General features: G+C 43.5%; 1 long non-coding RNA gene across 12 annotated transcripts in view; it reads right to left on the minus strand.

The window, feature by feature from the left end:
- The window catches only part of LOC147574048 (uncharacterized), a 231665-nt gene that overhangs the window by 85835 nt on the left and 126866 nt on the right, over positions 1-18964 (minus strand). The gene's annotated exons all lie outside the window — the stretch shown is intronic.

An 18964-nucleotide genomic window follows, 5' to 3' on the forward strand; every position in this document is an offset into this window, starting at 1 on the left:
GCAAGATTCAGAAACACAGGTCATGTGGTGGGGATGGGGGTGGGGGGTCGTCAACATGGCTAAGAAATACAGATTTATTCTGCAATGGAAAGCTGTCGGAGGGTTTGGGGCTGAGGGGAGACATTCTGACTCAGATGGCAAAGGCCATTCTAGCTTCTATCAGGGACGTGGGGGGAGGCAAGGAGACGCAGGAAGTCCCGGTGCAGGGATCCAGGCAAGAGATGACATCAGCTAGGTGTTAGCGGCGGAGGCGGGAGATGAAGTCAGGCTCTGGAGACATTAGGGAAAGAAACCCAGCGGGATTTCCTAATGGAGTGGACCTGGGGTGCAGAGAACGGTAACTCCAAGAGTCACCTGGACACCTGACGGGGTGCTGGTGGAAGATCGGGCTTCTAGAGGAAAACCACCCGTGTAAGACCCCGTGCGGTGATCACTCTTGCCTTCAGTTTCGCATTAGCGCTGCCTCTGTATGTAAGTAAACCTGCGGGTCGCCTCTCGTCAGAAAATAAAGACACGATCTGATATAATCTCCCCCCCCCCCTTTTTTTTGAGACGCCACAGAACTTCGAATCTGATTCAGGATGCTGTTGAACAGTTCTGGTGTTTCAGAGGGGGCAAAAGGAATCAAAGGCCCATGTTTTCGCTCTTGTACATGGAGAATGTTCGATAATAAATACGGTTGGGCCTGTGCTTGAGTTCCTGAAAAACATGGGTCCAAATATGGGTCCAGGCTGCCACTAAAGGTGGGCGAAAGGAGAAGAGACAGAGAGAGCTATTGAAAAGCAAGGTTCTTTAGTAGCTAAAAATGGCTGGTTTAGAAATTCCGCAACAGCACAGGGGCCCTCTCTTAGGAAAGGACAGGCAACCACAAAGCCACTATCAGGACTTCCGACATCAGGCTGGGCACTGTGGAGACCTGGATGTTTCCATGGCAACTCTCTCCGCACAGTTTGGCTGGACCAGCTCTCGCCTGTGACTCAGGGCATCCGTGTGACTCAAGCTGCTCTCCGCACTGCATGAGGCCACTCGTCAAGATTACTCCAAGTGACACTGTTCTCTGTGACGAAGCCAGTTACACAGGGAACAACAGAACTTAAGAAGGAGTGACTGGCTACGCGTTTTCTTAAATACTTGTGTTGTATTTATCTTTCTAATGTTATTTACTTCGATCCTAGTGGGTTTTCCCCCCTAAGTCTCTTTGTAATTTATGTGCCCTTAGATACAACAGCAAATATACAACAGAAGGGAAAAATAGGAAAATTAGACTACATCGAAGTTGGAAACTTTTGTGCTGCAAATGATATCATCAAGAAAGGGAAAAGCCCGCAGGATAGGAGGTAACATTTACAAATTGCCTATCTGATAAGGGTCTTATCAGACCTTTATATAAAGAACTCCTACAACTCAACAGTAAAAAGACAACCAAACCAAAAAATGGGTAAAAGATTTGAATAGACAGTGGTTAATTCTTCACTCCCTTCACGATTTATGCCAAGCCCCCATATCACCTGCACAGCCAGCTCTTTGATAGTTTCAAATAATTGCCTCATTTTTACACATACATAAAGACGGAGTTGATTTCTTTTTCTTTTTCTTTTTTTACATTTATTTATTTTTGAGAGACAAAGAGAGACAGAGCATGAGCAGGGGAGGGGCAGAGAGAGAGGGAGACACAGAATCCCAAGCAGGCTCCGGGCTCCGAGCTGTCGGCACAGAGCCCGTCGCGGGGCTCGAACCCACAAACCGTGAGCTCATGACCTGAGCCGAAGTCGGACGCTTAAGTGACTGAGCCACCCAGGCACCCCAAGACGGAGTTTTTTTTTTAGGGAAAGTAATGGATAAGGCAGGAAAAATACACAAAAAGCAGAAAGGGCTATGACCCCTGGGGGGAAAAATACATGCTCTCTTGAGAGGACGAAGCCTGGAATTGCCAAAATATGGAGAGAAAAGTGGGTCTGTTGTTTCTCACCTCAGGGAATTTAGAAAAACAGCTAAGGGATATGCTGAGGGGTAGCCAGCCTGGAAAGAAAAGAGAAGGGTACTGGGCCAGTGGGTGTGTAAACGTAAGAGATCTGAGAATATTATGCAGATCAGTGAATTTACTTTGAAGATGAAGCAGTGAGGACTGAAGGAAGGGTGGACCCTGGGAGCAAGAAGTTACTGTGCAATTGTAGAGGCTACAGGAGACACTGATCTAGAAGCTGAGAGTGTGTGGGTAATTTGATAGCGATTAAGCTGAAGATAAGGACATGGCAGGGTAGAAGGTTCCGAAGAGGGCTAACTTGGAAAGTCAGCAGGGGGAAGGCTCAAGGCAGAGATGGGCTGACAGATGGGAGAGAAGGTGGAAAGGAGCCCCCGTAGGTGGGCCATGATATCAGAAGGACCACAGGAGGAGCGGATGGGGTAGAAGAGTAGGCGGTGAGCATACCAGCCGCCATGTAAAGGATGAGAACGTTGCCCTTCTGAGCCTTGATAGCGAACACACAGGGTCAGTCAGTACCTGGTGGGTGACATTGAGAAAATGCATTAAAGTTATCCTGCATGTAGGACGCCTGAGGGGCTCAGTTGGTTCAGCATTGACTCTTGGTTTTGTCTCGAGCCATGATCTCATGATCTCCCTCTCTCTGAAAAATAAACACTAAATTTTTTTTTAATTTTTTTTTTAATGTTTATTTATTTTTGAGACAGAGACAGAGCATGAACAGGGGAGGGGCAGAGAGAGAGGGAGACACAGAATCCGAAGCAGGCTCCAGGCTCCGAGACATCAGCACAGAGCCCGACGCGGGGCTCGAACCCACGGACCGTGAGATCATGACCCGAGCCGAAGTCGGACGCTTAACTGACTGAGCCACCCAGGCGCCCCTAAACACTAAATTTTTAAAAAATATAGAAGTAAATAGACATTTAAAAAAAAAGAATGAAGACTTAATTCACCTTTCAGCTTCTGTTGTCTCACCTTTAAAATGAGGATAATATATAGTTTTCGGGGTTGTTAGGACTGGAAAAAAATGGGCACAGAGGATCTGGACCACAACAGAGGCTCGATCTCTTGGAACTGTCTCCATCTGTGATAATAACTGAGTCAGTTGCAAACACGCGACCTGGGTCTGATCTATAGTGGTGATTCTTTTTCTCTTCCCCCTTTCTTTTTGCTGTGTGTCTCTCTTCCTTGTTGTTTTGAAGTCCCATTTTTAGACTCATTCTTTCTTATGCATCTCTCCCTCTCTCTCTCTCTCTCTCTGTGTGCGCACACATTGAAACTAGAACGGCAATTGGCAAAGTTCAGATGATCTCAATTTATGAGAACAGCAAAGACTCAGGAAATTTCCAAATGTTGAGCTTGATATAGAGCCTTGGCAAAGTTCCGTATCTGACTCTGATACAACGTTGAAATGTTTAGGTAACTGAAGAATTCACGGACGACTGGACACCAACAAACTTCCTCTAGGAAGAAGAGGTCAAAAGAATGGACTTGGATTCCTTGTTGGATATAATTACCACACTAATGCATGTGAAGGCGTGCTCCCTGGATCATGGTGTGTGCACACATTTATTGCATGTGGGCTAATTTTATTATTTTATTTACTTATTTATTTTTGAGAGAGAGAGAGAGAGAGTGTGCACGAGGGGCAGAGAGTGCGGGGTAGAGAGACAGAATCCCAAGCAGGCTCCGTGCTGTGGGCAAAGAGCCCAACATGGGGCTCGATCTCACTAACTGTGACATCATGACCTGAGCTGAAATCAAGAGTGGGACACTTAACTGATCGAGCCACCCAGGTGCACCCCCCCAACCAAGGCTTCATTCTTAATAAGCGGCAGATTCTGAGGTTCAAATCTAGCCCCACCACGCTGCCTCTGCTTTTCCCATTGGCCAACGACTTCTGAAAAATCTTTCCCTGAAAAAATTTCATGCCTTGAAAAAACACAAAATAGTTTTTTTTCAGTTGGCTTTCTAGTTTTCTAAAAATATCTATTCTCAGAAGGGCTTAGAAAGTATAATGAACACTGTTAATTGCTAGCCGGTACCATTCTCCTTTCTTTCTTCCCAAGAAAATACCAGTTCTAAGTACGTCAACAATCATGCATACCATGGGTCTCAGGAGAATCCGATGCCATCGTCAGTTCTAGGAAGTGGTCGGATTAGGCAAAAGGTAAATCCATCTACCATGCCGGTGACTGGTTCTGGAATGAGCACGTGCCCTAATTCTGGGCAAGAAGACAGAAGGAGAGACCTGCCGGAAACTTCTGGAAGACTTTTCTTTGTTCTGAAAAGAGCCCCGGGGAAGTCACTTGCTCTCCCAACGGTCACGAGCAAACAACCCGTAAGCTTGATCGTTGCGCCAGCCATCCTAAAGCCACAGAGGGAACCAGTCTTAGGATGAGACCCAAACTGGCTTACAGAGCAGAGACACGGAAGTCAAGTATGTGGTTCCTTGAAAACATGATTGGGCCACTGATCAAGCAACACCGAAGGCCACTCAACACCTGGACCTCACCTTTGTGAGCTATTAACTCGTGTTTGCTGAACACAAATCTATTTAATAACTTCTTCAAGCAGTTGGAGTTCACCTTTCTGTTTTTTACAGCCCCCACCCCACCAATGGGATACTACCAATAATACAGCCAAAATGGCAGGTCCATGGTGGAAAAAAGGAGACAGGCAAGCAAAACGTAAAGCTGGAAATATAGCGTCATCCTCCAGATGAAGGATGCAATTTTCCCTGGGGTAAGTAATCGCACCATATCTTTGGTGCTAACTGTCTTCATTAACTTAAATCAGTGATCCTCCAAGGTGTTGTTCTGGGCCACCAGGCTTCACAACAGCTGGAAACTTGCTAGCAATGCAAATTCTGGGGCCTCACCCTCGCCCTAGTGAATCAGAAATTCTGGGGATGGTAGCCCGACCATCTGTGTTTTAATAAGCCCTCCAGGGGATTCTGGTCCTCAGGTGTGAGATCCACTTCCCTGTGTACCTCAAGGTGAATTTGCCTGAGGAGTTCTCAGTATTAATGATCAGCACTTGATTGGAACTTGGAATTTAGAGGTCGCATCTTTATCCCAGGCTCTGAATGTCCGGGCGACACAAACACATGCTTTCGGGGTCTTGAGTCATTGAGCAGTGCTTCTAGCAAACTGAATTCTGTCCTTGTTGACCTGAAGCCAATTCGGGGTTGATTAAAACTCCCTTTACTGCTGTTAAGAAACCAAACCTTAAAAAGCGCTGGTCCGCCCTGCAGAGTAAATATGAATAGTTTTATTTGGTACAGGAGGCACATAGAGAAATGTGGTATTTTCTAACTCTTTAAATTGCCACTTCTGGAACATTTTAAATGTAGTTCTGGGCTGGCTCCGATTTTTAATTAATGTGTGTTTTTTTTTTCTGGCTCAGTAATTTTACAGTTTGAAAAACAAAATTTGTTTCATATGCAATCGGGGGGGGGGGGTGGTTAATGCTTTATCCTGGATGAATATTTCTGTAAGCAACCTGGTCAGGGACAATAATTTTAGCAGTATTCTGGGAGCCATGAGTATCATTAACACAGTGTGATCATGTCAAAGGAAAAGTGTCTTTCACTCAGGGAATCTAACATGTGGTTGGTGTCTTGATAATTAACCCATTGCCCTCGAGAGAAAAAAAAAAAAAAGGTAATTAGAAGCAGAGGCAATTAACTTCTTACATCTCCAGCCCGGTCTCCGGTCTTTGGTCTTCGAAAGGGGATTCCAGAAGCAGTTGAAGGAAACCAAGAGGACAGAAGCAGTTACATTGTATCAGGAGTGCTAATGTGGCTGTTGTGCCAGAGAGTTAGATGCAGAATGTGGGGAAGGGCTCTCTCTCTCTCTCTCTCTTCTCTCTCTCTCCCCCTTGCCCCTCTCCTCTGCTTGCCCATGTGAGCGCTCTCTCTAAAATAAAAAAATAATAATAACTATTCTTGTGTTTAGAAGCTCTGCTCTGCGTTTAGGAATTTTTTTCTCATACGGCATGCTTGCCAAAATCTTCAGCACCTGCCACGTTTCTTCTCCAGGAGACCAGATGATAAGATAATGAGGCAGAGCCGGGCTTTGAAGAATTTTCGGTGGGAACCCAGTAGATCTTTGGCCTTTGTTTTCCTGTCTCTAAAATAGGGAAGAGCATGAATACACTGGATGTCTGAAAAAGTGATGTAAACCAGAAAAGCAAAGCACAGGCTCAATAGAATTAAGGCTTCTTCCTGCCTGGGGTCCCTGGGTGGCTCAGTTGGTTGAGCGTCCGACTTCGGCTCAGGTCATGATCTGGCGGTTCGTGAGTTCAGGCCCCGCGTCGGGCTCTGTGCTGACAGCTCAGAGCCTGGAGCCTGCTCCCGATTCTGTGTCTCCCTCTCTCTCCCACCCCCCCGCCCCCGTCCCCTGCTCATGTTCTGCCTCTCAATAATAAATAAACGTTAAAAAAAAAAAAAAGAATTAAGGCTTATTCCTAAAAGGGCTGAAACTTGAATGAAATCACGATGCAATGCATTCCCCAACTTGAACCAACAAAGATATCAGATACCTAACAACTTTATGTAGGTAAAGTATGGTTAAAATGGATATTGAGACTGTTCTAAATAATGCATTCTAAGTACAAAATGAGAGGAGGATGAGTTACTCCCTAAAAAAATACATATATATCTACTTTGTACGTGGAGAATAATCGCTGTTTTTCCTGCAGCCCAAATGTAACAGTTTGCCATGAGAAGTTCAGCACAGCTGTTTGCCTTATTTCTTAAATTTTCCTATTGCTCAGGCTAGACTTTGCCCAGCCTCTTGTATCCTTGCATCTGATAGTTTATTGCAGGTAAAACGAGGCCCAAATTATGCTGGACTTAGAGTATCCTACTGGTGGAGGGAAGGGGCTTGCTAGTGATGAAAATCTAGGGGTGTTTCCGGTTTCAGAGAAGCTGAGGTAAATACCCTCCACCCTGACTTTCTCCCTGACAGCATCTATAAAATCTGGATAAAGAGAGCAGGGACTAGCTAGTCAGGGACTCGGGGAATTAAGTCGCAGGAAAATGGGAAAAGACTAGAATGTGGACTGGTGTATTTCCGTTTTGTTTTTCCTTCTGGGATCCTTCAACGTGGAATCAAGGAAACCTGAAACCAGTGTGGATCAGTGAAGGCAGGCGTCTTCAGGAGAAGCCCCCTAGTTCTGTATCAAGGAGCGGAAATCAAGTACCCAGCAGCAGAAATGAAGTATCTGAACACTCAAGAGATGGGAAATCTTCCATTTTTCTATTTTTTTTTTTTTGAGAGAGAGAGAGAGAGAGAGAGAGGGAGCAAGTGAGCGAGGGGCAGAGAGAGAGAGAATCCCAGGAGGGGCAGAGAGAGAGAGAAAGGGAGGAAGGGGTGAGAGAGAGAAGCAGGGCTCACCCACAAGCGGGACTCGAGTTCACAAATTCACGAACCATGAGATCATGACCTGAGCCAGAGTCAGATGTTTCACGACTGAAACACCCAGGTGCCCCCTCCCCCCCCCCCCCGCCATTTTTCTATTCTCTCGAAATTCATTTCTGGGACCCCTGGGTGGCTCAGTCGGTTGAGCATCCGACTTTGGCTCAGGTCATGATCTCACTGTCTGTGAGTTCAAGCCCCGCGTCGGGCTCTGTGCTGACAGCTCGGAGCCTGGAGCCTGTTTCAGATTCTGTGTCTCCCTCTCTCTCTGCCCCTCCCCCACTCATGTTCTGCCTCTCTGTCAAAACTAAATAAACATTAAAAAAATTTTTTTTTCATTTAAAAAATAAATAAACATTAAAAAGTTAAAAAAAAAAACCCAAAAACCCACAATCTACAGAAGCCTGGTCAGAACATGAGCCAGTGGGTCTGCCTCGCAAAACATGTTAGAAGTTCTTCAGACAGAAGGAAAATAACATAGACCAGAAATTTGGATCTATGGAAAAGAAGGAAGACCATCAGGGAATGAATGAATAAAGGTAAAATAAAACACGTATTTTTCTATTCTTCATCGATGTTAACGGATAACGGGTTTTTTAAGTAATAATCACAACAATGTATGGATTATCTATGCATATATATTATACGTACACTTATGTACAAGAAAAACAAACGACAGCAAAAATACAAGGGGCCGGAGGGATGAATCAGGAATATTTTTGTTGTAAGGTGTTTGCACTACCCACACAATGACCTGGTGTTATTTGAAAGACATAAAGGAAGAACAACATACATGGTAAGTATCTGCATAAACATAATGGTCTATCCTTTAAGTTTTTAAAAATATACTTGATGCCTGAAACTAAAAATTATATACACTCTCTGATGGTGGCTTTTCAATGACTGTAGATGTAATACACAAGACATTTGCAAGACGAATGGAAGCGGATCATGGGACCTCAATGGTGATAAGATTGATACATTCCATTTGAAATGGTAAAATATGGGGGCGCCTGGGTGGCTCAGTTTGTTAAGCGTCAGACTTTGGCTCAGGTCATAATCTCACGGTTCATGGGTTCAAGCCCCACATCGGGCTCTCTGCTGTCAGCATGGATCCCCCTTCGGATCCTCTGACTCCCTCTCTCTCTGTCCCTCCCCTACTCTCCCTCTCTCTTAAAAATAAATAAACATTAAAAAAGAGAAATGGTAAAATATATACTCTAAGTAGACTGTGGAAAAATATATATGGATATTTTAATCACGACAGTATCTACTCAAAAATTATACCAAGAGATGTAGTGAAAAACATAGTACATAAATTAAAATGGAATACAAAAACATTCCAGTAACACATAATAAATCAGGAAAGGGGAACAAAGGAATGGGAAAAAAAGGAACAAGCAGAAAAGATAATTAAAATGTAGATCAAAATCCTAATGTACTAGTATTTTTCTTTACATATAAATGCATGAAACACATTGATTAAAAGACAAAAAATATCAAAATAAACTAAACACGGGATTAGATCATGCAGCCTAAAGGACTCAATATAAATACAGTAATATAGGCAAGGAAAAAGCAAACATCTAGAAAAAGGTATACTATACAAACAGTAAACAAAAGAAATCTGTAGTGGCTATACTGGTCTATATAAACTTCAGCACAAAGAAAATTACCAAGGATAAGGAATGATATTACATAACAACAAAAGGACCAGTTCATCAAAAGACACAAGAGTTCTAAACATACATGCATGTAACAACTGAGATTCAAAATACATAAAGCAAAAATTGACAGAATGAAAAGGAAAAAACAGACAAATCTGCAACGTAGCTGAAGAGTTCAGCACTAAGTAATTGATAGAACTGGGAAATTAAAAAATTCAGCAAGAATATAAAAGAACTAAATAATTCCATCAACTGACTGTGTCTCATTGACATTTGTAAAGCTTTCCACTCAACAACAGCCGAATACACATTCTTTTTTTTTATTCTTTTTTTTAACGTTTATTCATTTTTTGAGAGACAGGGAGAGACAGAGCGTGAGTGGGGGAGGGGTGGAGGGAGGGGGAGACACAGAATCCAATGCAAGCTCCAGGCTCTGAACCGTCAGCACAGAACCGGACATGGGGCTCGAACTCACGGACCGTGAAATCATGAGCTAAGCCAAAGTCAGATACTTAACCAACCGAGTAACTCAAGCGCCCCAGAATATATATTCTTTTTAAATGCACATGTAGGGGCACCTGGGTGGTGCAGTCGGTTAGGCGTCCGACTTCAGCCAGGTCACGATCTCGCGGTCCGGGAGTTCGAGCCCCGCGTCAGGCTCTGGGCTGATGGCTCAGAGCCTGGAGCCTGTTTCCGATTCTGTGTCTCCCTCTCTCTCTGCCCCTCCCCCGTTCATGCTCTGTTTCTCTCTGTCCCAAAAATAAATAAAAATGTTGAAAAATAAAAAAATGAATGCACATGTAACATTCTCCAAGATAGAACATATCTGACTTCATAAAACACACCATAACAGATGAAACAGAACTGAAATCATACCAAGTATGTTTTCTGCTCATAAGAGAACTGACATAGAAATCAATAACAGAAATAGAAAAGAAAAATCTCCAAACACTTGGAAATTAAACAACACACCTCTAAATAACCAATGTGTCAAAGAGGAAGTTTTAAGGAAAATTAGAAAATATTTTAAAATAAACAATATGAGGGGCACCTGAGTGGCTTAGTCATTTGAGCATCCAACTCTTGATTTCAGCTCAGGTCATGATCCCAGAGTCATGAGATTGAGCCCCATGTCAGCCTCCATGTTGAGTGTGGAGCCTGCTTAAGATTCTCTCTCTCTCTCCTTCTGCCCTTCTCCCCCAAATTGCTCTCTATCTAAAAGAAAATAAAAAAATAAATAATGTGAAAATACAAAAGTCAGAAACTACAGGTTGTAGCTAAAGCAGTGTGTAGAGGAAAATTATAGAATTAAATGTACATGCTGAAAAAGAAAAGTTTCAAATCTATCATTAAAACTTCCTCCTTAAGAGACTAGAAAAACATAGCAAAATAGATGTAATATAAGCTGAAGGAGCTAATTGAAAACAGCAAGAATAACAATAGATAAGAATAGAATCAAATGCTGCTTATTTGAAAAGATCAATAAAATCAATGTATTTCTATGAAAACCAATAAAGAAAAAAGAGAGAACAGATACATTACCAATATCAGGAATGAAAGAAATGATCTTCCAATGGCCAGGGAGTCCACAAGTTTGGTAACTTGGGATAAAGCCCTTAGATGCTCATTTTTAGCAACAGGTTAAAACAATCAGAACTGACAACTTTCCAGAGTATATACTATATTAATTAAAATTAGTCCAGCTATGAGAAACACTGCAAATCAATGTAGCACTGGTTTGAGGAAGGGGGAAATCTGGGACTAGAGTGCCCACGGCTGGATGATGTTCTTTTATATTAGTCACTGGCTTCTTTTATTCTTGCTTCTCTACCATTTATGGCTTCTTTCTCAAGATCACCTCACGGTTCAACATTAAAAGCAAATCGTTAAATATCTATTCCAACTCACAGGGAGAAGGAAGGAGAGGTAGGAAGCCTACGTTGAAGGACATCCCCCAGTAGCTGTATATTTTTTGCATTTCCCCATAAAAAGAGGCCTCCACACTTGAACTATCCACACTCACTGATCTTGAACTCTCCCCCTCCCAGAGACACATCAGCTCAGATGTAATTCTCATCTAAAAGCAAGGCACTATTGGAGTGCCTGGGTGGCTCAGTCAGTTAAGCATCTGACTCTGGACATCAGCTCAGATCATGATCTCGCCGTTGCGGGATCGAGCCCCGCAGTGGGCTCTGTGTGCTGAGCGTGGAGTCTGCTTTGGGTTCTCTCTCCCTGCCCCTCCCCTGCTCGTGCACATGCTCTCTCTCGCTCTCTCTCTCTCTCTTTCTCAGAATAAATAAATAAACATAAAAAAAAAATAAAAACAAGACATTATGCATGTGGGTGCAATTCAAAATGGAGAACATCACAGGTTCTCCAAGCTTCTAAGAAACCGAGGAGTCCTGCTCTGCTCCACAACCCTTCTCTCACTTCTCCTGCCTCTTTTTACCCGCCCCCCGCCCCAATGCCTTCACCTTCTCCCATACCCTTCATCCAATCCACCAGCGGTTCCTTTTGAGCGAACCTTCAAAATAAATCTTGAATTCTACCACTTTTGGTCTCTACTCTTATACTTTAATCGAGGCTACACTGACTCTTGGGATCCACCATTAATTTTCATCTCTAAAACAGGACTCAAAACTCTCAGAGGTCTAGAACAGGGATTGGCAAACTTTTTCTCTGAAAGACCAGATAGTAAAGATTTTAGACTTTGCAAAGGATACAGTCTGCTCCAAGTACTCCGCTCTGCCATTGTAGCACAAAACAAATTGTCGTGGCTGCGGTCCAATAAAACGTTATTTACGAAAACCAGCAATGGGCCACGTTTGTCCCCCAAGCTGTAATGTGCCAACCCCTGGTCTTGACTTTTGCTGTGGGAGCTCCCTACAGCGTGTTTCATAGTCCTGAAAACACGGTGTTCAATCTTCATCATGGCCCATTAGAAACCGGCTACTTTGAAAGCTCGTTCTGTATCATTTAAAAATATGGCCACGCACGTTCGTCCATTTGTTCATAGATCTGGAAACATACATCGCGATGACTTTTTCTGCACAGCGCTGCAGTGTAATCATCCTTAATACCTGACATCAAGATCTCTTCATGTCTGACCTTTCTAGGTAATGATCTATGTGACAGAATTGCTCCACACATACTCATATCATCCCTACAGGAAAACTGAACACTCTAATTAATGAAGCCTCTAATGAAACCTTTCCCTTCACCCTGAACTTTAGCTGAGAATATAAGGACAGCCAGATTGAATATGAATGAAGCTTGCGTGTTTCCTTCTGTCGGAGGGCATCTAAAGACTCGAAATGCAGTTTGTTCCCAGAACAAACTTTCCCAGGATGAAAAGGAGTTATCCACATCTTCACGTATGGATGATATACATATTTATGGGGGAAAAAAAAAGGGAGTAATGGGCTGGAGATGAGGAAGAATGGAATAAGAATGGAATAAGGAGCGCCATGGTGCATGGGTTAAATCCAACGCAGAGACATGTTGCTTGGCGTTTATAGTTGTTTTGAACAATGTGAGCCATCACAAACAAGATCAGAACATTTTGCAGTTAAAAATTCAGGTATCCAGCTTATCTTTAAAAAATTAAGTATTTCTGGCAACACAAGGACCAAACTATTCCAGAGCAATAATAAGCTGGACCTGAATGGTGACCCACTACTTTTAGATGGAAAGTATTTCCTACTTTCCCACAATCCCCACTACTCCCTACTGTCTACCTAACACTGGAGCAAAGTGTCAGTTGCCAATTATTATTGTCTCCCCACTACATTTTTCCTATAGCAAAGATATATTTTTTTCTGTGCCCCTTTCCCCATGAAAAGCATAAAAAATAGAGGGTTGAGAAGACCATGTCATTTACGGAAAAGTAGAAGGTAGGACTCATTGATGCTGGCTGTCTGGCCACCATAGGCAGTTGAAAGTTTTACTCTTGGGCAGGAGGAAGAGCTCAACCAGGAGGCTGGGGCTGAGTTCTAGTCTTTAGCTCTGAGTTAGTGCAAGGGACCTTCTGGGCAGGGTACACGCCCTGGCTCGCCCTCAATGTGTCCTCCCAAAATAAGGGGCTTTGTATAAGTTAGGGTGTTTTGATGGCAAGGAAAAATAAAGCAATTAACAGGAGGGTATCAGATGCCATGGAATTGATTTGAAAGCGGAAATGATAAGGAGCTAAAAGCACTAGAAGGAGCTTGGCAGCAGCCATTGTAGAAGCAGACCCATAATAAGAACAAACATTGGGCAACGGTGCTGCCCAATGGCATGGATGAATCCCAGCAATTTTATTTATTTTATTTTATTTTATTTTATTTTTTTAATTTTTTTAACGTTTATTTATTTTTGAGACAGAAAGAGACAGAGCATGAACGGGGGGAGGGTCAGAGAGAGGTAGACACAGAATCTGAAACAGGCTCCAGGCTCTGAGCTGTCAGCACAGAGTCCGACACGGGGCTCGAACTCACGGACCGCGAGATCATGACCTGAGCCGAAGTCGGCCGCTTAACCGACTAAGCCACCCAGGTGCCCCATCCCAGCCATTTTATTTGCCTCTGCCTTCCTCATTCACTGTCCAAAGTTCCACTGTGTGATTGGCGATGCTTAGGGGTAGGCGGGCTTTTCACTGGTAGCATTGGGCCAGCAAACAGGGAAAGCTGGGAGAAGGAAATCCAGAGACCCCTTCTATCTTCCACTGCAGAAGAGACACCAAAACCACCCCTGGGGGGGGGGGGGGAAGAGGTAATTCCTCGAAGGGAAGTTGGGTGGCTACTGGAGCAGCATAACATGATGCCCAGGCCAAAACCCCAAATGAATGCTCTCCGTTGGATTACACAAAATCTTATATGAAACCTACATCTAAAAGACACAGTGGTTCTGTCTGAAGCAGGAAGAAGATGCAAAGAGTCTCCTATTTACTCTCTGACCCCTCACTCTGCCTTAGCATGAAGCAATTCCACTGACCCAAGATCTCCCTGAAGCCCAGAGCAAAAACCACGGGACAAGATCATCTGTATCATTCCTTGAAGCTGCAATTTTGAGATCTGAAGGGCAGAAAAATTACTTGAGTTTCCACCGGTCGGCTGGGCTCAGAGATCCTAACTAGGCGATGTCTACAAGATAAATCTTGATGGCCAACCAAGCCATGAGAATTGTTCCCCCGGGAAGTGTAACGGCACCAGTAAATCATTCTCATTGACTACTGATGAGAGGGACCGGCTTCCAGGTTGCTACTATCTGAGGCAGAAATTGGAAACAATGACCTCAATGTTAACAGCTGAAGGGCTGATCATCGACCCTTGAGCCACCGGATTCCTCCACACGCATGGAATGCCTCCACTGTTGGATTAGAGAACGTCTCTGTGGCCTGCCTCTCTCACACACAACAGTATGTCTTTATCCTTTGTTTAGCATGGCAATGAGAGACGGGAAGAAAACAGGACCTCGTGCCCTCATAGCATGAGACACCGGCAGGAAGAAATGAGGAATGTGAGGAAAAAAAATATATCATATTTACCAAAGATTTGTTTTGAATAACCAAATAATAACCAATAACCCCAAGCCACTTGGGGTAGCAAGCAGCTGGAAGCATATTATGAAACTATTACCATACTGAAACAGAACTATGCTTAACAGCATACCCAATCATGCGGAAAACCCCAGTGGTGGAGATCATTAACTCTTTGAAGAGTTTGGAAGAATTTTTTATTTCCATTCTGGAAATATCCCAACCTCACACCATTCTGTTTACTAAGCCAGCGTTTATATAGAGGGACGTTGGAAGCTCGGTTGATAGATCAAAGTTTTCTCCTGCAAACAGTCTTGCGTATTCCCTCACTTTACTTTGCTCTTTATACGTGAATGTGCCTTACTGTTGCAGGTGAATTACTGGTAAGAGACTATAGATCTCAGAGGGAACTGAGCCACTGGCGGAGCTTAGTTTGACACTGCAAGAAGTGTTGTCTCTTACCCAAAGAGTTCAAGTCTCCAGGGAGATACAGTCTCACATCTCTTCGGAAAGTCAAGGACTCCTGACTTCACCGATAGTAAGGGACATTGCATAAGCATCTGAAGAGGACGGGTTTCTGTGATTGATTCTAGGGCTCCGTAACACATCAAGTCTCCCTTCACACGGTCTCCAGGCTGCCCTGTCCAGCACAATGTGTACGTCAAATGGGAGATCTTAAGAGCAAAGGAGCCAAACGGCCCATCCAGGGAAAACACCTTCAGATACCTGGCCTGTTGTTTGTGTGTGTGTGTTGGGGGGGGGGGGGTGTGGGTGGGTGTTTATTAAGCTTTCCAGGTGATGTTGATGCAACTCATCTCTGGACTAAGTTCTGGGATCCACTGTGTGTAATTCGAGTGATTGGAGAAAATATATATCCATCTATGTAAATGTAGTTGATTAAAGCCAAAGCCACAGTCACAAAATCCAACGTGATGTAAGACACAGAAAGCAGAGGAAAGAGGAAGGCACACAGAGGGCAAATACAGTAACCATCTTGAAACCTGGCTATTCTGATGTCAAATGACCTTTTACTAAGACCCGTTTGAAACACAATCCTCAGTTAACTTGCAAATCTCCCATGTTGAAAAGGCTCAACAGGAAGTATTGAAACTGGGGATGCCTGGGTGGCTCAGTCGGTTGAGCGTCTGACTTCGGCTCGGGTCATGATCTCACGGTTTGTGAGTTCGAGCCCCACATCGGGCTCTGTGCTGACAGCTCAGAGCCTGGAGCCTGCTTCCGATTCTGTGTCTCCCTCTCTCTCTGTCCCTCTCCCCCTCACGCTCTCTTTCTCTCAAAAATAAATAAACATTAAAAAAAAAAAAGTATTGAAACTACATAGCTAACACTTACAGGAAATCGAAGATTCCTTATATTAAATCTAACCTAAATAACAATTTAACCATCTTTCTCACATTCTTTGTCTTTGCAAGAAGGCTCCGCTGTTGGCATTCTTTTGTAAAAATTACACTCATGCTGCATTTGCCAGCATGCATTGGACAAATCATTCCAAGGGTGACTTTTTATCAAATTTGTCAGTGTGCTCTGCGAACCAGAAATCATCTTGTAGAAGGCGGAGTGGATGACTGGCTAGTGGTGCATGCTTAAACAGACTGGGGGAACCTTCTAGACTATTCTTCCTCCGTTTTCTAATTAAGAAATTTCCTTCAAAGAATTAATGGTTTTGCTCCATGCTTTTCAATCCTGGCCATATACAGAAATCTTCTAGGGAGCCTTGAAAAATTCTAAGCCCTTACCTCAGATACTCTGATCCAGTCATTAGTGTTTATAATGGTGCTTGAGAGATTCCAGTGTACAGGCAAAATTGATGACCACTGCTTTAATTAAAGTCTCAAAACTTGGGTATCAGTAACAACAACAAACTCACATTCAGGGAGTATTTCAATCTGTTAAAAACTTCTTATGCTTTGGTGTTTCCAACGGTTTTGTTTTTTCTGAGAGGCACTAAGGTCAGGTTCCCAGATAAAATGCAAGATGCCCAGCTAAATTTAAATTTCAGTTAAATAACCATAATGGAACACACTTACAACAACAACAATAACAAAAATTTCTTTATCAGAAATTCAAATTTTCCTGGGTGGCCTGTATTTACTAAATTTGTCAATCCTGTCCTAAGGGTCTCAGAAATAGTAGAGGGAAATTTCTAGTCGAATCAGGACAGGAAAGGAACCATGGACATCTATTGGTTTGCCTGCCATCCATCCCTCATTCTTCCTGTAACCACAGTTTAATTTTCCTTAAGGAATAATTCTCCCCAACCCCCCATCTATGTGGTTTGGGTGGACACATGAGCTAGACCTGCCAATTGGAGATGTCTGTCTCCCTGGCCAGAGTGATTCAAAACAAGCATGGCGGACGTTTAAACCAAACCAACCAACGAAAAAAAAAAATCATTCCAGAACTTTTGTGTGATTGTGGGGGAAGAGGTACCCTTTCTACTAAGGTCAGAACATAGGTTACAAACCTGAAGCTACTGGTGATCTCCTTACCACCATATGTGAAGGATATCCCTGAATAAAGTCAACAAGAAGAGGGAAGAGCTAAGAAACAAAGAGAGACCAAGCCCTAATGAGCCTTTGGACCCAGTTATGCCTGAAATCTGTGCCCGGCTGTTTTTGAGATGGCAATCAATTGACTCATTTCCTTAGCTCATACCCACTTGGGTTCGTTTTCTGCCATTAGCCCCCAAAAGAATCCTGAATAATGCATAGAATGAGTACAAATTGAAAAGCTCGAATGGAAAGATACGCTTTCACTGGCCTCACTACATTCTTTTTTTAGCCCTAAGAAATGGTTCTTCCAAATGCCCCCGTATTTGATGACTCTCAGTATCTACCACTGACCCCCACTGTTCCTAATCCAATATTCCCTTCTCTGTACCTCCTCATACTTTGTCCTTTCTATCATGGCACTTTCTCGTACATGATAGCCATTTGATCACAAAGCTGTTCTATAGTTTTGTCTTTGTGTTCCCAGCCAGGGTCTGGCACAGCTGAATCAGTGCTTGTCAAATTAAATTGACTGTGTAGACAGACCATGATGGTGATGAGGATGACGATGATGATGACGACAATGATGATGGTGGTGGTGGTGATGTATTCAAAAGCTCCGCTGAGCCATAGGCTTGGCCTATGCCAGAAGGGAGGGAGGCTGTGGAGGAGAGAGCTGGCTGAAGTCAGGCGGACCATTGCTTCCATCCACCACCCCTGCATGTGCGGATTAGGGATAAAGCTTCAGATTTTGTGTCTAATCCAGCATTCGATGTCATCAGGTTTTGTTTTACTGAATTAATCTGTGCCACATATACTATTCAACTTATACTTGCATTGTAGAGTTCAGCAACAATGAAAAATACATTTCCAGGTTGTTTCCTTATTTGGTGTCATTCCCGAAAATGAAATAAAGGATACAATCAGTGGTTTCTTCTCCCACGGAAGTGGTCCTTAGTTATTGTGATATGCCATATGAAGAAACAGAGAGAGATTTTTTTTTTTTTTAGAGAAAACATAATAATGGCATACACCTTGGCTTAACGGTGAACTATGTGTTCACGGTCAGTGTTGACATCATTGACTATTGTTAAAAATTATGATAACTCTTGGGAAAATGCAGGGGAGGAAAACAGTGGTCTGTGAGAGGAGCCAAATTTTCATTCACCATAACAGAACAGTGACGGATAATGGCTGTAATTGACAACGTGCTGATATATCTGCTTCTAGGTATTTATCACCACGGAGGCAAATGTCAGAGGCAAGAACCACGAGTTGGAAGTGGTTGCTGCGGGGGCTGGAATGGGGCGGGGAGAGTGCCAGGGGACACAAAAGCGAGGTAAGGAGTGTTGGAGGGAGGACGTCCTCTTCCTCTTTCCACAAAGAGTTTTACTCTACGGACGATCTCCGATAGGATGGAATCTGGTACGGAATGGATTGAAATGTGTGACAAGCCTAATGGGATAAAATGTTGCTCAGAGGTTGGAGTGAAGGACCAAGGAGTCCTCGATCTCCCGTCGCCTAATTGAAGGATCCGAGTCAGTTTTATGGCTGTGTCTCCAAGGATAAAAGGCAAAAACCAGTCATGCTGAAGAGTTTGGAATGACGTGATCCCTGGCTTCCCATTCAGCTTGGATGCCATGAGGACACAGTGTCCTGAAAGCATGACATTTGACTCTGTCTCAGTGTGTATCTTTGGAGACTGGCACCGAAATCTCTTTTGAACTCCCTTGTGCTTCATTTCACCATGATGAAAATCAGTCCCCTCTCAAATTAAACTGACTACAGCCTCTTGTCCTCTACAGGGGGCCTCAACCTTGGCTGCTCAGAATGCCATACTATTCATTCCTCTGAAAGTGCCTTCCAGTAAC

The sequence above is a fragment of the Puma concolor genome, chromosome E1 (genome assembly GCF_028749965.1).
Source record: "Puma concolor isolate L17-30 chromosome E1, mPumCon1.1.hap2, whole genome shotgun sequence".
NCBI lineage: Eukaryota > Metazoa > Chordata > Mammalia > Carnivora > Felidae > Puma > Puma concolor.